Below are 26,259 nucleotides of genomic sequence, written 5' to 3'. Positions count from 1 at the left end.
TATGTTCCTTAATATTCACTAGGCCTCATGGTTGGAATAAGCCCATCAGTCAAGGGAGATGTTAAACAGTGGGGTTACATAATATCTGGAATATTGTGTATTCCAGCAGAACATGTGGTGTTGTTCCCACACACCCAATACAGCAGTTTTCCCATATAACTCCTTTAACAGAAAGTCATCAATGGAATATCAGCAGTCTGGGCAATCTGAGGGCAGTAACATAGAAATCGATCACACACTGTATGTCTCACGTAACGAAGGAATTACAATGTACATATGTATGCTATTGATTTTGTGATAAATGACTACTCTCTGGCAGGCAGCTTGTGTATCTCAGTGGCCTAGGGAAGTTAGCATGGGTGATGCTGTTGATGGTTCAAATATGGAAGTATCCACATCTTTTGCATGTGAGGTATTATTATCTTGGTGTTTTCACAGACTGTCAGTCTGTGTGTGGTGTAACATTATCAACCTTTGTCACATATTAATTACATCAGACAGCTGGGGAATGTCATGGACATTTTGAGTGAAGTGTATTACTGCAGAAACAGGGACATATGTCAGTGTCTGTTACACACAAAATCCTGGCCTCGAGTACAGGTAGGTATGGGTTTTAGTCACTTTATAAGTGCTGGCAGTCCCACTGGGCATGCCCATACACTTAATTAAACTAAACACAGTCCTGTTGCCCCTTGATTAAAATTACCTGTTATGTATAGATATGTCTATACATACATAACATATATGTATACATATTTGTCTGTCACTATCTCTTTCTCACATCCATAGTATATCTATCTCTGTATATTTTCAAATAGAAATATACCTATAATTATAATATATATATATATATATATATATATATATATATATATATATATATATATATAAACATACATCTCAGTCTCTATCCGCATATCTGCATAGCACATATACATATCATACACATACACAGCTACATTTATATATACATCCCTTTTATATACATCCCTTTTATATACATAAATATGTGTGTGGATGTCTGCATTGTCCTACTTACCCTAATAATGATGTGTAAAGTCGCTCTGTCTATAATGTTGCTCAAATGATCCAAAGTAAGGGCTCAACAGTACATAATGCACTTACCTACCGAACCCTGTGTCTGCTGGATGTCACTTCATAGACAGTAACAGGTAAGCAGGTGGTGTAATTTATAATGTTGTCTATGCATGCATGGACAGGACGCATTGCTCCTGCCCACAGGCTTGCCCATCCAAGTGCAAACAGCCACATATGGCTATACTGGTAACTATAGACACATAGCTAAGATAATAATAGTTATCTTACTGCTAGGATACTAGATGCAGATAACAGTACAAAGCAATATCACTCTGCAGGCCACAGATGCTGTTCAAGACAAGCCTAGTTTGTGTAATCCACAAGTAGATTTCCTGCAATCACATATAAAACAGATATCAGCCGTGCTGGATAAAATAAGTATTGTGATCTATAGTGTGGTTCTAATCTCACTCCAGGCCACTTGGTGCATGCATGTGTGTGTTTCCCCCTGCCAAACAACTGAGAATCCCTCATTGGCTATCACACTGTAATAGTTATACATGTTTTGGCCCTGTAAGTTGCTGCTGGCTTCCAAACTGCCCTCATCTGCAAGACCTGATGATGTCATCTATCTTAAGACTACCAACTGTCATTACAGTGTCAGACTTAAGCTGTGGTGCATGCAATAAGGATTGTAAACTATAGTGTGCAAGACTAGATAGGTAGGGGTTCTAATCTCACTCAAGGCCACTTGCTGCATATGGCTGTGTGTGTTTCTCCCTGTCAAACAACTAAGAATCCCTCATTGGCTACCACACTGCATTGGTTATGCACTTTTTGGCCCTGTAAGTTGCTGCTGGCATCCAAACTGCCCTCTTTACAAGGCCTGAGGATGTCATCTACCTTAAGACTACCAGCTGCCATTGTAATACCAGACTTAAGCCATGGCGCATGCGATAAGTATTATGCTCTATAATGTGCAAGACTAGATAGGTAGGGATTCTAATCTCAAGCAAGACCACATGGTGTGTGTGTGTTTATGTCCATATGGCATAAATATGATCACCTCAGTGACTTAGAAAAGAGTAGGGTTTTGCAGTATGTTATTTGTAGCAGGTGATGTGGCACTCCAAATGCCTGACAACATATAGGCCTGCTGATATCATCAAGCATAATATGTCCTAAACCGATAGTACTAGCAGACATGAGGTGTGTTGTGTTCATCACGTACAGTGATCTATAGTGTGTACCATTACATAAGTGTTCTAATCTACATACAGTCAACTTACAGTATCTGTCTGCTGTGCTGTTCCCTGTAAGCAGTAATTGCAAGTGGTGCTATCTTCAATGTAGCCATGCTTGTGTGTGCGTGACTGTTAGTGTATTTAACATCAGCTTGTGGAACCATAGGACATTTGAACTTTACTAGCATAATGGCCATACAACCCTTATAACTGTAAACAACTTTATACCCTTATTTACATGATCAGCACATATTGCCCCAGTCCAAGAGGGATGTAGGCAGAAACCTGTGGTGAAATGATGGTCGCCTGACCAATCATACAGATGGCAAGTGATGAGGTGCATTGAGATGCTCTGCTTGCCATTAGCCAGGGTTCTGTTTCAAAGGTCTGTTAAAGTCTGTTAGAGAAATCTCTTCCACCAGCATGTATTACTAACATCACATACTAGGATAATGCCACCTACAGATATGCAGCATTTAAAATCAAGCAGGGTCACACATTGCCCCACAGGTAAAGCAGAGATCTTCTTTGAGTAGTGTATATGCCACAGGCTACAATGACACTCATTTCAGATGAATTGAACACATACTGAAGACATGAAGTTCCTTTGTGAGGGACCATACTGTTGTGTGCATGTGCCAGTACTTCTTGGAAAGGTCCATTACCAAATGGCTATTGCACTCAGATATTGGCATTCTGAGGGAAGAATACATGGAGGTTACAAGTGCCCTCAGCTATGACATATGATTCCTATCATGCCACTGGAGAGGCATGGTGATCTCAGGCACACTAGGTGTAAACCTGTGTGGCCACGGTGGTGCAGTGGTTAGCATTGCCGCCTCACATCAAGAGGTTCTCTGGTTCGATCCTTGGCTGGGGTGCCTTCTGTGTGGCATCTGAATGTCCTCCCTGTGGTCGCATGGGTTTCCTTCGGGTGCTCAGGTTTCCTCCCACATCCCAAAGACATGCTGTAAGTGAATTGGACACTCTAAATTGGCCCTAGGTGTGAGTGTGTGCATGTGGGTGCTTTCTGTGGAAGGTTCGGCACTGGGCTGGCAACTCAACACCGTAAAACTCCACTGCCAATCATGAGCGGACAGGTGATCCGCTGTGGCGACCCCTAACCGGGAAAGGCAGAAAGAAGAAGAAAAAGAAGAAGATATACTTGTATGGAGTTTATGGCCATTAGTATGTCAACAGGCATTTGTTCATCTAAACGATCTTTTAGGATATTGACATAATGCACAGATTCCATGAGTGCTCACACTTAGCAGGCATCAGCCAACATTGTTAGCCCCAAACATTCAATATTCACTTATATCATGGTTAAATGGATTCTAGCAGTAGAGGACCCAGGACTGACCCCTGTGGAACACTGCTACTTACAGATCAGCTAATGGAGGTAGATGTCTTTATGTTGAGTATGCGTGCCATCAATGGGCGACTTAGTGACCCCTACAATGATAATACCATGTACGCCTAAGTAGGTGCTTTGTAAATTATATCTGTACTGGGGATATAGTCAGATGGCTTGGCTCAGTCCAGGGGGTTGTATGCCCTGATGTCCCCTCACCCAGTTCCTAGATGACTGTCTCAGAAATGTCCACCACGTTTAACAATCATGATCCCCCTATCAGACATCCACATTGTGTGCAGTCAACTGTGTGTATATCACATATATATGTGAAGATCAGCTCCATTATGATGCATCTGGAGCATTTCTCCCCGGGCCTCCACTGAAAACTGGCTTTGTTCCAAGGTGGACTTTCACGGTTAACAAATAGATATGGATACTCAGGCAAAGAGGTCTATAGTTCTGGTGGTCAGTGGATGCACCACTTCTCTGCAAGGGTATAACAGTTGCCATTGTCCAGTAAGCTGGAGTGCAGCCAGTTGTTTCAGTATGACTGCAAGGTGTTCCCAGTGGTGTCAGCAATCCTTGTCATATTCCATGTAGGATGCAACCTGGGATGTTAGCATCTCCAATAGATGCTGTGCATCCTCCACAGAGATGCCATTTATGACCTGCTGAAGATGATGCAGAACCTGTGGGACTACAGGTTAGCTATGAGTACAGACCCATTATATGTGGCATCATTATGTATGAGTTCACCAACAATCTGCACCTGTCCTTTGACATTACATATGTAACTACACTGTGCATTGTGATTCTGATTTGTGTGGATGGCTAATTTTGACACTTAATGTGTCTACATAACATCACAACAACAGTATGTGCTTGTTTTAGCTGAGGAAATTGTGCCTCCATTTTGGTGGGCACTCTCACCCCAGCTATCACGCATCAATGTCCATATCTTACTGTACAGCCTGATAATGGCAGTTGTCTATCAGACAAGTTTGCTGTGCCATGATCAGCCTGTGTTTCTCCTGTCAAGTACAGCTGAGTTCACGCAGATATAATGCTGCTGGCATAATGCATGAGTGTAGAGCTCTGCATACTTGCCTGTCCCATCTGAGGAAGGAGGTGCAGTCATGCTATGTAAACCATCCCACAGGAGGTAATAAATGGCTTTTTGGAAATATATGTCTGTATCATCTGCAAGGGGGGGTTAGTGCTGCTAGTTTTAATGAGACTGATCTGTGGTCAGATCCCACCAGGGAGGACCTCACATTGGGGGGCTGCAGTGGTCACCCATATTGGTAAACACATGATGTAATACATTGGTTCCCCTTGGAGGGATGTCACGGCACTGCTCCAGGGTATTGTAGTTAAGGACCTGGGCCAACCTTTGGGCAAGTGAACTACAGCATGACTAAGCAACACAGTTGGTGGTCACTTAATTCCACCCCAAACCATGGTGTAATGATATATCTTGAAAGATACACATACATATAAATACACACAATGGGTGTCTGGATTCACAGAGTTGCTCCTGTAGCCAGCTTTTGCTTGATTATGTGCCCTTCCACTACTGAATGCACCTGCAGTGTCTCTGGGAAATCACAGTGTTTCACAAACTCTGGATCTGTATCTATCCTTAATGAGTGTGTATACACCACCTGCATTACTTTGAACACTGTTATTTTGAGGTCTGAAGATGTCGATGGATGTAGTGTGTTATGGCTGTGGTGCTGTCCACCTTGAACCAGATGTCCTTGACTGTACACATATCTGCATAATCCAGGGTGGGGACATCTTCTGCAGAGTGGGGTTCAGTGTTGCCATACCCAGCATGTAGAAGCATAACCATGATGTTGTATAAAGATGGTGTTCTCATTGCCAACGTTTCCCTGAACAGTCCATCTAAGATGCATTGTGGGGTGTCAGCAGCCTTGGCCAGTGCTCCAAGTCTCAGGGGTGAGAGATGAAGACCATCATTGGTGAAGCATTGATGTCTGTTGAGCAAGGCTCACAGGCAGACATGGAGTAGACCTCCTGAGAATAACACCACACACTAAGGCAATTATTGACTTCCATCAATTTCCATGTGTATGGAGCCATCATTCTAGGTGAGGGTCAGACACAGATGAAAGCTATGCACATACCCATGAGAGACACAGACTAGCTAAGCTCAGTCATATGTCTACATACAGGCTGGTGACATATGTCTCTAGTAATACACACCTGCAGGAACTATTATGTCAACATTATGTTAACTGATATTCCTTGATTTGCAGCAATGTGTGGTAAGCCCTATTGTGTCAAATCACAGACAGTTATCTGTGATTTTTCCCATATGTAGCCACTTGACACAGACATCACTGTGTCTTATGATGTAATCACTTATAATTAAGAGGTGTGATTTTGTGTCTTGTCTCAGGTGTTTGACCAGTGAGAGAGTGGTGCATGCAATATTATGTGTACTGTGCACTCCAGAGGCAGGATTGTCTGAGGTGTCTGCTGTCTGGCAATGTGTCTGGTAAGGAACTGCACATATGCAAGTGTGTGTGATGTGGGTGTAGGTGGTACAGGATGTGAGCTGGGCATGTTGGCATAATGCTCATTGCCATATGTCATGACTGCTGTTGAAGACACCATGCCAGCAAGATTTGAAATGCAGTCACATCTGCTACACATTGCATTTGTGTGTCATAAGAGTAGAGGGGTGGGGACACTCCCAACATCTCAACAGCAGGTCCTGCAAAGTTAGGGTCATATTGCCACACCCTTGGGGTTGACAGCCTGATATACAGTGTTTGTAGGCACACCTTGCAGGGAAAATGTGGATGCCCATGCACGCATAGAAGACTTGTTCAGCTTTGCTCACATTACGTTGGCCTTGCAAGAGTATGATGCATGTCAAGCAACCAGACAGCACACTCATTGTTGTGTGATATGATGTGGAAACACAGATGTGTTTTAGGTACATAACTGTACAGTACAACATGCCTAGGACATGTGGCAGGTGGACATACATTGGCCAAAGGTGGCCAGTCTGCTGTAGTAGGCCTCACATGAATGCCATGCAGATATCCCCCAGTAATCTGTTGAAGGGCAGGATGCATGACTAGCTGTGAAAGTATCACCTAAGATGGCTCACAACCAGTGTGCTGTTTGTATCAGCAGGATGTAAAATTTATGTCACTGGCTATTGTACATTATATTGTGGTGCTACAGCTGTGCTCTTAATTGTCCTCTTGTCAGTTCTGTAGTGACATACCACCAACCCTGGAAAAGAAGGCATACAATGTGCAAAAGCCAACTGAGTGCACAGGTTGCTAACCAAGGTGTCTACCTGGAGAAGAGTATGTAAAGCCTACAGCACCTTTGATGATATGGGATAGGTATGTGGATGAACAAACAGACTGTGTCCTGCTTGTCATCATGGGCTTCATAGTAACATTCTGCATGTGATGACAGAAAACATATCATAGCATGGTATCCTATTTGAGAGTGGTGTCGGTGAGACCAGAATTAGCAGTTGCCAGGCACCAGCTATATCATGGACTCCCATGCTTAACACAGTCTTCACAAGGTATTTGCATCCTTACATTACACATTGCTTGGGTAGTATCCAACTGCAGAATATGTATGTAAAGCCCCCATCTTATCTTCACAGGGTATACATATTACACTTCCCTAATGTATTTGTCTGTGGTCTGTACAGACACCTTGGATGACTCACTTCTTGGAACATGCTGGAAGCAACTGCAGTACTTAGTTGCACAAAGGATAACTAACATGTAGTGCCAAGCAGTGTCTCCAGATCTCTGAGTCATGTGAGATGAAATGTCATGAAAAGAGTCAGCATGGATATGACCACTAACACTGTTGTACAAATACTGAGCCTGGGCCAAAAAATGTATGTTTTGCTCAAGGCCACATCATGCCTACTGACTCTTACCGGTGGACCCCATTGACTGTTAAACTATGCAATGGATGATGGAAATAGGTCTCACTCTACCTACCATGACCTGAGAAGGTGTGTGACAATATTAGGCCAGCAGGCCTTGCTGGAAACTGTGTAGGTGATCTACAGACTGTTATGTCAGCTGGTGGATAGGCAACTGTCTGACAATCATAATCTAGGAAGATAGCATTGGGACACCTACACTGCAATGGCACCAGTCACCAGTGGATTTCCCCAGGCATCATTAATGGCATATCCCTTCTAGCCATTCCCTCTCTTCAGTCACAGCCACTGTCAGTGACCTCTGACTGACTGCATTAACAGGTGGTTGCATATTAGAAGCTCCCACTGAATCCCACACAAAACCAACAGTTTTTTTATGATGGCCTGAGACACACATTCAGTTGTTATCTGAGCCACTGACAAATACTAAATGCCAGCAACTGCACAATACTATCCTTTGGACAGTCATCCACCCCTGGAAAATATAGTAGTGTCCACACACCACATACAGTTGATGCATTAGGCATGGACTTATGGACACAGAGAGTAATATAGCCTTTGACTTTCACTGATTGGTAAGATGAGGAGATGCATTCAGTTTTGTATAACCTATACAGAAAGGTATGGGATGTAAACCCCAGACTATTATTGCTATACTGAATATGGTGCTCATCCCACCTATCATTGTGTGCAATGGTATCCTTGCTATGTCACTACACAGGCATATCTTACAAGTGTAGCAGCCATACAGGTTCCATTGTACACCAATACACATTGTAGATAACATCTTATGGAGTTGGTGTCAAGACCGTACATGTGTAGTCTGTGTCCTAAATGCTGTAAAGGGGATGCATATGGCTGTCATACAAGGAGGTATACCTCCAGCATATCCATGACAGGACTAACACACGTCTTACCTGTTTTAAACACCTACATCATCACTGTGGTATAAATAGTACATGCTGTAGTGACAGGCATGTAAAACAGACAGTACACCCTATATGAAACAGCCCCCCCCCCGTGCATGTGAAGCACACATCTGCTGTGACACACATCATATTCAGGTTACACAATGGGATGCAGAACAAGGCAATAATAACTGATGTTGGACAAATGCCTGTACTGGACACAGGGTATTTGTAGATGGGTCATCTTCATCACCACAGTTTGAAGATGTGTAAGGTACCAAAACCCTGGTGATGCTTATCAAGGGTATCAGACCTTTTCATAGATTAAGGATGCATGAGTAGGCTGAATGATGCCATTGTCCTTGTTAGCCTTTTATACACACATGAACCTATGGAGTCATGCACCTATAGCACTGTACCTTGCTGAAGACATACTTCTTCTGTGCTGATATTTCATCCTGTGCTGTGACATCTATGGCTTTATAGCTGCAGTGTATCCATAGGTGTCCCCAACAGAATCCTGAAACAGAAACAGAAACAGAAACAGAATCTGTGACACACCTTTCATTGTGTAAATATACAGCCATTACAACATCATACAACATATGGTGCACACAATTATGTGGCTTACTCATTACAAATGTCAGCATACAGTATCTTTCAGTAACCACTACAAGTGTCATGGCACAACAACAAGGCATTACACAACTACATGTAAATATACATAGTCACACTGTGCATCAGACATATAGCTTCATTTCTCTGCATGAATGACAAGGATGACAAGGATGTGGCACAGGTATCCTCACTTGCACAGGGTGTCGTGTGGGGATGCAGGAGGCCCAGGTGGAACCAAGAGGTTGACAGCATGTGTATGAGTCAAGAAGAGAAGCAGGCAAGATGGACCATGGAAACGTGCCATGTGTGTCAGTAGGTGACCTACATTTGATAGTGGTGTGTGAGTGTGTGAGTGTACACAGTCCAGCTCAGTGCTAGCTCTACATGTATGCATGTTGGACAGCTTTGAACCATGCATGGTAGAGCTGACAGTTCAGCATCTCTGACCCCTAACACAGGAACTGTCTCTGTCTGGAGTTGCATTGGCACCTCCGTGCCCAATGTCAGAAGTGATACTAGTACCTGATGGTGACTGCTGTTTGATTGGGCTGTGTCCTCCATGGGAATGCCCAGGACCATCACCTCAGGCTTCATGCCCACTGAGTGGCGCACAGCTACAGTTATCCCACTCCACAAGGGGGGATCCACCTTGGATACCAGGAACTACCACCCCATCAGTCTGATGAGTCTGATCTGCAAGGCCATGGAACGTATTATCATGGAACTTATAAACAAAGACAGTGGCAACCTTAAAACACTGGACCCCACCCAGTTTGAGTTCATGAAGGGCCAATCTTGTTTCCTGAACCTGATTGACTTTTTCGAATCAGTCTCCAGAGCCGTGGACAAGGGTATGGCAGTCCACACAGCCTATCTGGACCTCGCCAAGGCCTTTGACACCATCCCCCACTCTGGAATCATAGATAAACTTACTAAGCTGGGCATTAATCCCTACATCACTTGATGGGTTGCCAACTGACTTACTGACAGAACCCACACTGTAAAAGTAGCTGACTCCAAATCCAGCTCCGGACAAGTGACAAGTGGAGTACCTTAGGGTTCAGTCCTGGGACCTCTCTTGTTTGGCATCTACTTCTCTGAAGTACAGGCCAAAACTAAGGGACTCTGGCTAACAAAGTTTGTAGATGACTGCAAACTGGGAGCCATTATTGAATCCCCAAATGATGTCGATACTCTACAAAAGGGCCTTAGAGAAACAGATGCTTGGTGCCAGATCCATGGACTCAAGCTCAATGCCAAGAAATGTATAGTTATCCCCGTTGGGAAAAAACATGTACCCGTGAATTACCACATAGGTGGCAGTACACTAAATACCGAAAGTGTGATAAGAGACATAGGGACACAGATGGACAGTGGTCTCACCTTCAATAACCACATTGCCACAACAGTAAGGAAATCCTTCTATATGGCACACCTCATCACTAAGGGCTTTTCATCCAGAAAAAAGGAGGTCATTGTCCCACTGTACTCATCTCTCATTAGACCCATTATAGAATATAACGTCCCATTTGGTATGTACCTCTCAAGACATCTGCAATAACTGGAAAGGTCACAGAAATACCTCACTGAAAGAATCACAGACCTAAGCAGATGCCCTATGCTGACCGCCTTAAATCATTCCAGCTATACTTTCTCACATATCGTCTACTTTGAGGTGATCTCTACTTAACATACAAGGCCATGTTAAACCCAGAGCTGTTGGACATGCTACACTTAAAGAAATCCCAATCCCTCAGAGCCACACGCTCCAGGGTTCTAAACCTTGTCATCACAATAAACAAAACATGCTGGAGGGATAGGTTCCTGACCCAGAGACTACCCAAACTCTGGAATAGACTGCCCATACATGTCAAGCAGAGCACCTCTTTGGCCCTCTTCAAAAGGAACCTTGATGACTGGATGGGAGAAAGGAAATTCACCCAGGGATCATGTCAGTTGCCCTGCTAGACAAGGGTCCAGGGAAGTAAATAGTGTGGGAAGAAATAGCCAGGGAATTGTTATGGCTAGGCTTGTATAGGCCTTAGGGCCGATAGCCTAGTACCAACCTATGAACCTATGAACCTATGACCCCGTGGCCTGCCACATCTTGGTGTGGACAGAACACTCCCATCTGTAGCCCTGGATGTACTGCCACTATGGGAGCATGACTGTGCATGGCAACATGGACTTTCAGCAGATGGGGTTGCTGACCTACATCCATGAGTCTGATGCTCAACTCCAAACAGATGTTCCAGCACAGATACTCTGCATTCCAACACAGATAGTGTGCAATCTGATTCTGCCCACCTTCTTTCCATTGCATTAGTGAACTGATTCACAGTGTTAGCAATGCGATGGAGGCAGTTACAGATGTCAGATTCTATGGCATCCATAACCCTAAGCATACATCTGGAGTTCCTTTCAGAACATGCCTGTGGATCAATGATGGCCCAATATATGCACTGAATGAACTGTGATGTGACACCTGCAACAGGTGGTGGACAGATATCAGGTCTCTGTCAAGCACTCCTAGCAATCCACCTGTGTGGAACCTCACCAGCTGTCTGACTATGGCCATAGTCTACACTCACCGCAGCCATAGTTGCCACACTTTCCTTTTCAATGTCCCCACCCTCTAACTGTCCAATACTTGTGGCCTCCATGGTCTGGGTATGTGTGGGCATACTGATTGTGTGTGGTGAAAATCAGGGAAGAAGAGGGATGTCAACCTCTGGGACATGTTCAGCCCTGAAACCCCCACCTGTGACTCACAGTGGCCGCCATCATCATCAGAGTCTGACGAGACACTGACATCAGGTTGTGTAGGTGACAGAGACCAGTCCCCCTGGTCACTTGTGATAAGAAAGGAAAAAGCAGTACATTAATATATTCACTATTATGGTCTGCAGTACTATGTTGTAATATATGTAAAGCTCTATACACTGTTGTCACTATTACAGACATGTTGAACATCCAACCTCATATAGTAGAACAAGAGAACATTACTTTCCCACAAGCAGTTGTAGTTACTTCTAAATAAAAGCTCTTTACACAGCAATGTCATCAGCAGCAATGAGGAACACTGTCATTTGTGAAGACTCTGCACAATTGACACACATGACAATCTGTAAAGTCCTGACAATACTGCCACATCTATCAGTGCTGTCTCACCCAAAAGGCATAGGTATGACTCTAACATGTGTACAGCCAGTCTGTGCAGTTGGCAACCATGCAAACAGTAAAGCAATCCAGGCAGCAGGCCTGGGATGACACTTTAGGGATCACATTGCTGTAAACCTACATCTATAACAAAACAGTGTCATGCTTACCAGGAGCAGGCCACTTCCTTGTCCGATACTCAATGGACCTGTGAAAAGTTGAGGGAGAGGTAATGTCAGTACCACTGCATGTTGCACCACAACAAGGTAATACATCCATATATCTCACATTTACAGTAGCTACTGTGTTACTTGCTATATTGGTCAAAATCTGAGCATGAGATTCAAACTGCAGTTAACCCCCCCCAAAGAACAAAGACCTGACACCCACGTACGAGTATGTACACCCTGACATACTGAATGCTACAGTATTGTAGTGCTGATAAAACTAAGTTTACCTGCATGCTAGTCCACCATAAAAACAGTTGCACCCACATCCACAATGTATGGTGTGATGGATGCCTGGGAGCTGTCATGTGTGCCTAGGTTTTCCAGGAATTCCTCAGTGTCTGAGAGTAGTTGTTCCACTGCAGGCCCTCCACTGGTGATGCCACGATCCTTGGCTACATCTAATGCTTTTCTGTATGCAGCAATGATCATGTCCATTGCATGGTGGCAAACCTGCTCATATGTCCTGCTTTGATGACCTGTGGCATTCACTTCATGGACAAGGTCAACCCACAGTGCTACACACTGTTCCCTGTTTTGCCTCCCTGTGGACAGTAGGAGTTTATGGTGTTGCTGGTGCCTTCCAGTATAATATCATTTTCTGCATCCATGAGTGATGCATGACATCTTGGATATATGTTTCTTGAAAGACAACACATGTCAGGATCATATACATAGAAGTACACTATGTAGAGATACAGCAAGAACAGAATGGCTGGCGACATCCACTGCTTGATCACACATGTCATATTTCACAGTGTGCAAACATACAAAGTGTGTGGATACAACTAAGATGATAGCGATAGTCAGGTATTCTCATGTGTGCCATGACAGATACTGCTGCATGATCATGCACCTAACACTGGAGTCTATTGTAGTGTTTCCCATAGGGGCAACCCCCCCCATAATACATCAGAACAACAGTGCCACACAAATAGGAGTGTGCTATGACAACCACTATAAAGGGACAGTCCCATGAGACCACTGTGCCACAGTGACAAAAAACATTCCCCCCTTCATTTATTGTACATCTCTGTAGGTGTAACAAATATGGAGATCATTAACTTGTCATTACCACAGTTCTAAGAAAGGCTTAATACTGCAATCCCTTTTCCTGTAAGTATATTCACACATTTGCACCCTGTTGTAAACAAAAAGGTTACATACCTGATGGAGTGCAAAACTCCTCTGTTGATATGTGGTGATATTTAAGTTTTTGCAAATGTGTGTTCTGTATACAGAAAGTCTCATACAGAATGGTTCCCCATAGTCACCTGCTTGTCTTTTTAGCATGCTTCTCATTAGCAGGTGATTGTCTCTTAACCAACCTGTGGTTCTGACATGCTAATTGCAGCCAACACAGCTGATTTGCACTATCATCAGCCAATGACATGCAGCTACTGTAACAAGATATAAGGTCTTCATGCAGATTAGAAGCCCTTTCTGATATGTTGTGCTGGACATTACTGGGGTGAGGAGACTACGTCATCACAGAGGGTATGTCTGTCACACCTACTTTTGTGCTGCAGGCTGCAGCTTCTGCTGCAGGTAACAGGCATAGGCAGAGAGGGTGAACACTTTGGAGGACAACAAGCTGTTGGAGTTGGAGTAACTGTGTGATCTGTGTCAGCCTTGTTGTAGAGGCAGAGGCAGAGTGAAAATACCCATTCCACTCCAATTAAGGCATGTGTTTAAGGTAAGTATGTTAGGCAATAGTATCATTAACAGAGTACTAGGCAACATGTTTCTTGTGTCCTTGAGCAACAAAGAGGATAAATATAACATTACATCCACAATTTGAGCAACTGTCAGGCTATGTGTTACAGTCTGGTACTCATTTGGAACTTGTATACTGACAGTCCTTGTTACAAGCAGGGGCTTCATATGTGTATGTTAGTTGGGCCTCATTTGCATTACCTAAGTTAAAATCCTCTGTGAATGCATATCAATGCATGATGTGACACTTTATGCACTTATAGTTTTGCTGTCGGAATATGTGATGTGTGTTCCTATCTGGAGGCCCGTGACTTCCATCAGTGAAAATCAGACATTTCATTTGAAATGCATTGTGTGAATAAAGAGTGCGTGACTCAGTCATTAATTGCTGGCTTCATGATAATATAATTTAAATGCTACACACCACTGGATTTAAACCCATGACTGTGTGTGGCAAAATGTACTGTTTGCTAGACATTTAGCAGACTGAGCTACTAAGTCACTATTACAACAGGTATATTTACAAGATACACACATACAGGCTGTGATATACTTTTGTTTTACATCCATCATTATGTGCATGGCTTTATATGGATATATTTCTGTACCAGGGTTCCAGATGAACGTGTATTTTGCCAGTAATGCCTTAGCAGGTGTATTTCTAAATGTTGCTGATGAAAGGGGACATTTGCCGGCTACTAGAGACCTCACTTAAATCCAAGATTTTGTGCTTGGCTTTCTAGTGGTGTACTCTTGCACCAGACTCCAAGGTACACTTCCTATTTTTCCATTACTCTTTAAGCAAGTTTGCTTAATGTGTCCTGATGTGCAGCTCTGCTTAAACATGCTTAATGACTGTAACTTGCAATTACTATGTTTTGCTTAAACCACCTCTTTTAATTTACAGCTGTGTGGCATGGTAGGTTAATGCAGAGGTCTGCAGGTGCGATGGTATTGAGTTCAAAATAGGAGACAGGTGCTTATTATCATTTAAAAGAGATATATCAATATAGCTCCATTTATCTGAGCTTACCGATGCTGAGTGACATGCCGTGTTGTGCATCATTGTGCAAAAAATATATAAAGAAAAGAAAAATGGGGAGAGAGGAAAGTAGTGAAATGGGGTGCAAGTAAGGGGAAAACATAGTGAAAGGCAGGTAGATATGTGCAGGAAGGGTGTAGGAAAGAACCATCATCATCCACCCCCTTTTTCCCATTTTTTTCTACATGGGGTCGGGATATCGTGTTAACTGTTGCCAACTCTCTCGATTCAGTGCCACACTCCAGCTTTCTTCAACACTCATGCCTGACTGTCGCACATCCTCTTTCACACAATCCATCCACCTCTTTGCTGGATGTCCTCACTTCTTACCTTCTTCCTATCTGTCCCAAATCTTCCTCACCAGATTGTCTTATGCTTTTCTACACATGTGCGGAAAGCACTGTAATCTGTTCTCTTTGATCTTTTCTGCAATTGGAGCTACTTTGGCTTCTGCTTTTATGTCCTCATTTCTTTATCTGTCCCACAGTGTGCATCCTACCACCTTTCTCAGCACTTAATTTCCATCACCTCTAGCTTCTTCAACTATTCTGCCTTTACTGCCCAAGTTTCCATACACTACAGTAGTACTGGTTGCACCACTGTCTTATACACCTTACTTTTCAGTTTCTTTGGCGGTCTTCAGTCATAGACTACACCTGATACTTCATGCCAGTTGGCTGCAACCTCTCTGATTCTAGCTTTGACCTCTTAATTCAGACCACCCTTCTCCTCTACCACTCCTTCCAGATACCTGAAGCTGTTTACCTGTTCCACTATCTTCCCTTCTATCTCTATTCTCAGCTTCTTCTGATTTCCCCAATTGCTTAATGGTTAAGGTCTTCATCTAACATGCACAATGTACAAGGTTCAATCCTGACCTCCAACCAATGACTGTTTGGAGTTTGCATGTTCTCCCTGTGTCTCCATGGGGATTCTCCCATGTCTGAAATACATGCTGAGTGTTTCCATCTCAAACTCACCAATGAATGGAGCTGTGGGCAGCTGCACAGACTCTACATGGTGCCCTGTAGGGGGAAGAGTTGTACAGACCAACCACTTTGGGCATATACTGTGGTGCACAGTATCATCAAGATAGGAGAATGTGGATCACAGACTGCTTGCTGTGACAGGGCTAGCCACTCAATGGTTTAAAATATGGCTCTAGGTGATTCGGTCATGTAGGAAAGAACCATAGCTATCCATTTCTTGTACAGAAACAACTGTGTACTTTGACAGAATTTGCAGATGGCTTTGGACTCTCACCCCCGAGAGAGGGGTGAGGACAACATAATTGCATTTTTAAGCCAATTGGACCAAATTATGTGTGTCCAGTGGACACATGTGCCAAATGGAGTGCTATGTTTGGGATGATTTTATTTTTTTTTTGGGACAGATGGCCTTTTTTGTTAAGGTGAGGGTGGAATGTTGTGGAAGGGACATAAGTAGTTGTGGGGGAGGTAAGTTGTGTAAGTAAGAAAGCTTTTGTAGACAGACAAAACAGACAAGACAGCATACAGGCATGGTGTGTGACACAGGAGTCGGTGAACACCTTGGATGGGGAGGGTGTTTTGGAATCTCAGTCCAATGTGCCTACATAAGGTATCAGTGTGACTCACTTCCCCATCCATGGGACACTTGGCACTGCTCCATCACTGCCCCATGGGTGGCAGTGGTGGAAACTGGGCTCCGGGATGAGTCTGCTCTACTAGGGTGGCCAGCATGATGTCCATCTGATGCAGGTGTCATCCAAACCCACCGTAGATGATCCTGCACACCAAACCTGGCAGTTTGTCACAGGTACCAACTCCCCCTCCCCCTCCGCTCCCAGGGGGCACCCTTCCCCATCCTGTCGGGTGGTACTACCCAACGCTGCAGGTAATGCAGGGGGAGGAGAGGGGGTACCACAAGGCTGGGTTCCAGATGTGCTGGGACCTGGTGCCACAGGCGGAGGAAGCAAGGTAGGTGGATCACAAGGAACCAGCCAACCTTGACATTGTGTAGTAAAGTAGTTATAACAATAATTCACAGTTAGTAATAACCAAGGCAATGTTAGTAGTAACAGAATGGAGCATAACATTTATCAATGCAAATACATATTAAGGTATATTATGTGTAACACAACATTAAATAATATGACAGTAAGTATGTTAACAGCAAGCCAGTATGAATTAAATCATAAGGCCAACAAAACAGTTAGTTTAACCAAATATGTTAATATGAAATCATAATTATAAATAATAATAAATTAAAGAAGATATGGGGTGGGGAGAGAGAGAAAAACATACCATTAGTGACATAGCAGATGACATCCATAAAAAGACTAGTAATTCATACTTCTACAGGTGTGCAGTGTCAGTTGTGAGTACAGTGACTACAATTCTTCTACAGCTGATGTAGCATGTACATACCTCTCGAGCTGTTAGCATGGGACAGTATGACCCAAGCACTAACAAATGCAGGTACACAACTACACAGAATAGTTTCACATAATGTGGACTTACATGACTACCAAGGTGTTCTGTAAACTGATTAGAAAATACATTGCATTCCAGGTAATCATTTATCCGGTAATCATGGAACAGACAGATTATGCAGTTGTAATTACATTACGAGAAATCATGACAGTTGAGAGGTATGCTTGTGTACATTAAGTAAACTATACAGCCGTCATGCCTTAGTTGGCAGGCATTGGAGTACAACCCAAAAGCCGTGAGTGCAGGGGACATCTGCAAATAATGTAACAATTGACTACAGCAACTTAAAACAGACATTCAATGAATACAGCCTACTGCAAATATTAAGACAGATGTATTTAGGAAACCACAATACTGCTTAACAATTTATTGGTGTTGTTGTTAATTATCTGTGAAGTCTCCACACAATATCTACCCATACAGTGGGCTATCTCACCCATAAACCCTTTGTTCCTGGTGTGGGAGGAAACAAGAGCATTATGTGGCTAAAATTGGCCTTGAGACAGCCTTGAACTGTACTATGAGTTCAGCAATACATTTTTCATTTTTGTGCTTAGGTAGTTCTCCAGTTCAGGAGTGAAAGATTGAAACAGAGTAGATTTATTTTTTGAGTCCATTCTCTGTTCTTTACAACACTTGAATGTTATGGACTGTAAGGTCATATTTAATGACTGTTATGACTCACTGGATGTTGTCAAGCTTACAACTTCATGACTTTCAATAAACTATATAATTTATATGTTCCTTTTTTCAATTATCTTTCACTAGAGCCTTCCATTGTTTTATGATATGGTCACTACCTACCTTTGTGTTCTTACTATATTGAATGATTTATTATTTATTGCGATATTGTTTATTATCAATATTGTATTTTGATGGCCATTTCCATAACTCATGTAATTTACTGTGACGTCCTGAAACAGTGTTTCAGCAGTTAATTTCAGAATGCTATTGTGAATAATTTCTATTGATTGTATCATATATGTTGCTTTTGAACTTGTTAAAAAGTATCCATAACCAGGTTTTATTCTCTATAAATGGGTGTTTCTGTCAAACCAAGTGTACAAGCAACAAGAAAACACAATTTTTATTTATACATTTTTTTACTGGGTGTGTCCCACTAGGCTAGCGGCCTCTTTTCAGGAGTGACTTAAGATAGCATTTTATACTACTAGGGGAAATTTAGCTTGGGTGTTTTGGAACTAGAAGAGGTGAGTAAAAGCTATTGAGTGTTTGGAGATGGAGAATGAGAACTTAGAGAAAAATGTTTGTTGTGGAGGATTAGAATGCAGCTAAAGACTCCCTTGTGGTGGATGATACAAGTGAGCAGTGTTTAGCTGTCTCAGTGGAGAATGATGTGAGTCTACTGGAATTGTGTAGACAGCAGATCTGATGTCAGGAGGGCTTGTGGGTGATATTCTGTTGAAAATAACCAAGCAGGATGATCCAAGTGGCAGTTCTGCTGTTTAATGGAGTGAGATAGCAGATAACTTTTTTCCGAAGTGCTGAGGATGATAATGTGGAGGAAGAAACAAGTGATGGGGCAGCAGAGAATGCAGTAGTTAAAACGTATACAGAAGTGACAGAATGTAAAAGAGGAAAGCAGCAAAAAAACTGAGAAAGAGTCTTGTTTAGTGGCACTATTGAATGCAGTTATTAAAACTCTTGCAGCAGTGACAACAGGCAAAAAAGGAGAGCAGCAACAAATTGTTGGTAAAACTGTTTTCAAAAAAGAATAAAAGGCAAATAGTGAGAATAAGAACAAAATGAGAACTATATATGGCACAATTTGGTAACTGTTCTGGGATTTAAAGCTCAAGAAGTTAGGACTTTTATATATAGGGAAAGAGACTGTTTGTGACTTAGCATTTGAAACTGAGGGTATGATTAAGACATTTATTGAGTATGTAACAAAAAGGGTAGTCATCCATGGAACAATTATTTGCTTTCTAGTAGAAACATAAAAGTAAAAAAAAATGCTACTTTGCTGTTTAGAAACAATGAACTGGGAAAAGAAGGTGATGTTAAAATATGCATGCAGAGATTTATGTGAAACTGTTGATATCATTGTGAAGTTTAGAGATGAAATAAACTTATGGAATGGAGGGTGGAGTCTGGAAGCTGTTTTGAATTGTGAAAAAGAACATGGCAAAACAATTGGCAAGTGTTATTTATGTGGTTGTCATAGAGCTATACTAAGATATGTTGGTCAGCCTAAATATAATTTCTTTTGTCAGGACTTTTCTCATTTAATTAATGATTGTGACAAGATACATTATAATGAATGTGGGGAGAAAGGACGCACTGCAAGAAGGTGTGACTGAATGCAGGCTGTATAAAAAAAAAAAAAAGAGAGATATTTTTGGATGGACTGTCAAGAGCAAGCCACAAGCAATGAAAAAGAAGGGTAAAGGGAAGAAAACAAAGATAAAGAAGGACAGCAAGAGGCTGAGAAAAGGGTGAATTAGGTGAAAAGGAAACTGTAGAAGAAGAAAAATATAGAAAGGAAAAAGGAGAAGACAGTTTGAATGCAGGAAGAGAGGTCAGGATAAGGGATTGACACTAACATTTTTCTAAAGCTCTAGCTAGTGAAAAATCTGATTCTGCGGATCAATTGTTATTTGTACATAAACCTGGGAACATGTTTCGGTAGGGGAAAGAGTAAAAATAAGAAAATGTAAATTTAAAAACATTTCCTCTAAAAAGGAATATACTTTAAAAAGTATAAAAAGCAGCAACTTTAGACTACTTTCGCAAAATGTGAACAGTATTGTTAACACTGTAAGAAAGATAGGGATAATGGAATGGTGTGCTAAATGTGAGGTGGAGATTATTATGTTATAGGAAGTAAGATTTCTGACAAGTGAAGAAAGACTGCAAACAGGAAAATTGTGGGGTGGAAATATAACATGGAACTTAGAAAATTAAAGTTACTCTGGAGTGGCTGCATTGTCTATAAAAATAGTGAAAATATGAGAAGTAATGTTAGTAAGGATGGGAAGGTTAACATTTCTGGATGTGAGGTGGAGAGAGCATAGAAGAGGTGAAAATATTCTGGATCTGGTCCTAACCAAAATGAGTTGTCACTCCTACAGTGTCATCCTCCTTGGTAAGATCCGACCATAAAGCGACCACTTTTGAAGTCACCATCTCTCCTGACCCCCCCTTTATTAGAGTCAAATAAAAAAACTTTTCCAAAGCTGACTACAATCTCCTCAGAACAGGTATAAGCAGCTTCACAGCCACCATCCCTTCAGTTAGAACTACCACTTATGTCCAGGCCTACAGAAAAAACCTATATGAGCACCTACATAGCTGTATCGACTCAGTAATAGCTGTCAGGACCAAATCATCTTCCTCAAGGAAGAGTAAACCTGTCTGGTGGACAGCAGCATTAAACAAACTCTATAATAGAAGGAATAAATTGCTGTCCGGAGCCAAGAAGGAGCAAGTGCCAAGTTGGAAGCCATCTCTCCTTTGTCTGAACAAACAAATAAGGTCACTGGTGAAATCCTCTAAGGCTAACTTCGAGTCCAAATTGGCAACATTTATTTATTTATTTGCAGTTTGATTACCGGGGAAGTCCACTGGGCCGAATTAACCCATTTTCAGTGGAGGCCCGGGGAGAAAAGCTCCAAGATGCATTATACCATTTAGATACAACTGATAGTTAATATTAAAGATATTATGTAGAATAGTTACTCATAAATGCATTCAATATCATGCATAGTTAACAAATTCATTAAGCTTGAAGGTAGGGATCATACAGTTTCATTTGAGGAAAACAGATATGTGTTAGGTGTGGAAATATCCACCAAGGCCAATCACAAAGCCTTCTTCACATATGTCTGCAATCTCAAAGGCAACACCCAAATCTGCTCTGAACTGGTGGTTAATATCATGGACCTTATAAACAAGGACATTGGCAACCTCCAAACACTTGACTCCACACAGCTTGGTTTTGTCAAAGGGAGATCATGTCTGTTAAACTTGGTTGACGTCTTTGAAACAGTCACAAAACACATGGACGAGGGGAAGGTGATTCACACTGCCTACCTTGACCTAGCCAAAGCCTTTAACACTATTCCCCATTATTCGGGCATAATAGATAAACTCTCCCACCTAGGCATCAACCTGTATGTTACCAGATGGGTAGTTAACTGGCTCAATGATAGAACCCACTCAGTCAAAGTAGGGGAAGCCACCTCTAGTAGTAGACTCATAACGAGCAGTGTACCCCAAGGATCAGTCTTGCGGCCTCTACTGTTTGAGATATACTTTTCAGAGGTATAGCCAAAACCACTGGTCTGTGGCTGTCCAAGTTTGCAGATGACTGCAAGCTGGGCACTGTCTTAAATTCCCCTAGTGATGTAAACATCATCCAAGAGGGCCTTACCCAAACTGAGTACCAAGAAATGAATCATCAATATCACCTTTGGGCAAAATGTCATCCCCACTAATTATCACATTAATAACAACATACTGCAATCAGTCATGAGGAAATTGGGCACCCAGCCTGATAACAGCCTGACTTTTGACCACCACTTTGTCTCCATTGTATGGAAGGCTTTCTACATGGCCCACCTCATAAATAAGGGTATTTTATCCAGGAACAAGGACATCATAACATCACTGTACTCCTCCCTTATCAGACTCATTTGTTTGCAGTTTAAAGCATTCTGTAAAGTCTCTTTGTTCCTTTATCTGTTTAAAAACTTTCATTTTGTGGCTCACTGCTGTTCTTCTGTTGTGATAAACATTTCTGTAGTGTTTACTGTCAAAAAGAGTGTAGGCTAGTAACTGTAGTATTGTTTCCCACCTCTCTCCCTGTTGGTGTCTTGCTGTTATACTTGGTGGCTTTGCAGTTGCCCGCCCCTACAGTAAATTTGATCTGGGACACTCCTCCCAGTCTAGTGTCATTAGATCATTCTACCTAATACAGAGAACACTTGAGAAGGCCAACCCACTTTGTTTCCTAACCTTGAATTATCTTCTGCTTCTCCTCTCTCCCTTTCCTTTACAAAAAAAAAAAAAACCTTTTCTAGAATCTCCCTTTGTTCTGCTTAACTGTAACAAAAATAAATTTACACTTGTTTCCTGCTTTTCCTGTAACTAGTCTAGTCCAGATACAGATTTGCTATATCCAGATCTGTTTGTAAGCTTCTGAGCCCCCCCCCCCCAAGCCTATCTGTGTTGGAGGGAAGCCTGCTAGCTTATCAGTGGGAGTGGTAAGCACCAAGTAACCTATCTACCACATAAGGAGTGGTTTCTGGCCAAGAAATTGTAGTTATTGGCCGTTTGGGCAGTTTTTCCATCTCTCTCAACTTCCTGATTTAAAAGCCCGCATTTGCACTTGTTTCCCCCACTTCCTGTAACTAGCCTAGTCCAGATACAGATTTCCTGTATCCAGGACTGCTTGTAAGCTCCTGAGCTCCTCAAGCCTTTCTGTATTGGAGGGCAGGCTGCTAGCTTATCAGTGGGAGTGATAAGCACTAGTTAACCTATCTACCATGTAAGGAGTAGTTTCTGGCCCAGAAATTGTAGTTATGGGTGGTTTGGGCAATTTTTCCATCTCTCTCAACTTTCTAATATAAAAGCCCGCATTTGCACTTGTTCCTTTCCTGTAACTAGTCTAGTTCAGATACAAATTCTTAGTTTTAGCACTTGGATTTGCTTATTTGTGCTCAGCACTTGTTCAGAACTTGTTCTAAGCACTAAATAAGCTATACATTACTACAGCACTCAATCTTCCTTATTACCTAGAGGAAAATGGTTTTTGTACTTATTTTTCTCACTTGCTTAGAGAAAAACAGCTCTTGGACTCACTTTCCTCACTTGTCTAGAGGAAAATATTTTTTTATTCAGGCATGTCCAAGGGTCAGCTCCCAGTGGTCTCTCCTGTCTATCTGATGAATCTGGGCATTTTGGGGCAATGTAGCTATTGCCTCATGTACACAGACATCCCTCTCCCCCTACCACCCAAAACTACAACCTGTGAGAGATGCATTTACCTAGCCAAACTGGAGGCAAAGCTCTCTCCAACCAAGACTGAACTTGACAGTCAAGAGGAGAAGGTAAACACTTGCACAACACACACTCATCACATAGTCCTACTAAACCTACACCACCAAAATCCACACATAGAAAGACAAAAACATTCACGGAGGCTCTCAATAATATTCTGCTCAAGCAACAGAGACCTTCAAAGCAGAAACGCAAGCAACCTCCACCCCCAACACAAACCAAATGACACATATCCCGCAAACTCAGTATGACACTCAACCACAGCCCATAAGGCAAAACAACATACCCAACACACTAGTCATAGGTGACTCTATAATCAGGCACACTGATGTCCCACTCACCAGGTGAAACAAGGAGACGGTTACTGTCAGCTACCTGCCTGGTGCCAGGATCTGCCACATTTATTTATTTATTTATTAACATTTGTTGACCGGGAAAGTCCACTGGGTCAGAGACCTATTATCAGTGGATGCCCGGGGAGAAAAGCTTCACAAGCATTACAAAAGAAAGACAATATTTAAAATACAGTTAAAAGTACTACAGATATAACAGGGAGGAAAACATATTACAATTTACATTTCTTAGGATGTACATTACATTGAACTAGAAAAATCCTTACAATAGGCTGTAATGTTACATCAATAGGCAAGGCATGGACTAAGAAACATTACTTTCTTTGGTAAGATTATGGTATCCTGTATAGTAGAAATACACTAGTAAAATGTGAATTTTGTCATCTTAGTATTTGGTGAAATGTACTGTTTAAGGTGGTTTGCTTCTGAGGCAGGTGCAGGATGGATTGTTTACACATAGCCCACACACTCAGGTCACTCCACAACAAGTAAAAATACGACTCTTGTCATTGTCTGTGTTGGTGTGAATGACCTGAGATGTACCTCCCTGGACTACATGGAAAGAGACATGGAAGAGCACTCTGATCTTGTAGCCCAGGCAGGTATGACCCTAGCCCTGAGTAGCATCCTGCCATCACTCAGAATTATACCACAGTACAAGGACAAAATGATTGACTTCAACAATTGGCTAAGCTTCTGGTGTCATTCTAAGGGGATCCAGTGTCTGTCTGCCTGGGATGACATGGTCGACAGACCATGATGCTTTGCCAGAGATGGCCTGCATTTTTCACCCCTGGGATTCCGGATACTGGCTAAGGCTCTTGCAGCCCCTGTAGTGCATTTTTTAGGCAAGGTTCAAATGACAGATTCACCACCATAACAGAAACAGGCAAGCAAAAACTGAGGGTAATGCTACTCAATGCTAGAAGTCTAAATCTCAAAATGCACTCCGAGGCACTCCTTAAAATGGAGAACATCAATATCTGTGCAGTGACTGACACCTGGTTCAAGGCTCCAGAGAGCACCCCTACATTACCAGGCTATAACTCACACCACACTTTTCGGCCATCTAACCTGGACCGGAACACCAAAGGCGGAGGTGTGTCCATATTCACTAAGGATATCCACACCTCCAGGCTATTTGCTCAGCATAATGCATCTGAGGTTATCCAAGTGGAACTAACCCTGGGAAAAACTGCAATCCAAATTGTAGCTTGCTACAGATCCCCCACTGTGCGCTAGGATTCCCACTCAACTTTTCTTGATATACAGGAAAATATTAGGGTTCAACCAAACACCCTCATAATGGGCGATTTCAACTACCCCACCATTAACTGGGAAAACTGCTCATTTACCAACTCCTTCACTCAACATTTTCTGAAATTCATAAATTCCAATGCTGTGGATCAACTTATCCACACCCCCACCAGAGGCAACAATATTCTAAACCTAGTCATTACCAACATGAGTGACCAGTGTTCCACACCTGAAGTCAACTCCTCGTTGGTCAGATCCGACCATAAGCTAATCATCCTAGATATCCACATCCCACCCCCACCCCTCATTAAAGAAACCAAGGTAAAAAATTTCTCCAATGCCAACTTCGTGCTTCTTAAGACAGAAGTGACGAACTTCATGACATCCATCCAGATGCACAATACAGTTATGACTGCTGAATCCTACATAAATGCACTCTATAAGCACTTACACGAGTGCATCGAACGTGCTATCCCAAACAGAACCAAGATGCTATCCTCCAAAAAAGGAAGCCAATCTGGTGGTCCCCTGCCATAAACAAACTTTACAACAGAAAGCGGAATCTGTTGCAAAAGAGAGTAAAATCCCATGAGTGGAGGAGCTCCCTGACCAGCCTCAGTAAGAAGCTGAGATCCCTTATAAGATCCTCCAAAGCTAGCTATGAAAACAAAATTGCCACTGATTCTAGGGTCAATCACAAAGCATTCTATATCTATGTCAAGAATCTCAATGGCAACACCCAGATCTGCCCTGAGTTACAGCACAACAGCATGAAAATTACAGAACCAACTGATATTGCCAACATCCTGGCAGATAGGTTCAGTGCTAACTTTACCCCCCATCTCACCCCCTAAAGGGTCCATATCTATACAGAAAAAATGCAA

The sequence above is a fragment of the Protopterus annectens genome, chromosome 4.part0, assembly GCF_019279795.1.
Source record: "Protopterus annectens isolate FY-2018-M chromosome 4.part0, PAN1.0, whole genome shotgun sequence".
Lineage (NCBI taxonomy): Eukaryota > Metazoa > Chordata > Ceratodontiformes > Protopteridae > Protopterus > Protopterus annectens.
This window is presented reverse-complemented; position numbering follows the sequence as displayed.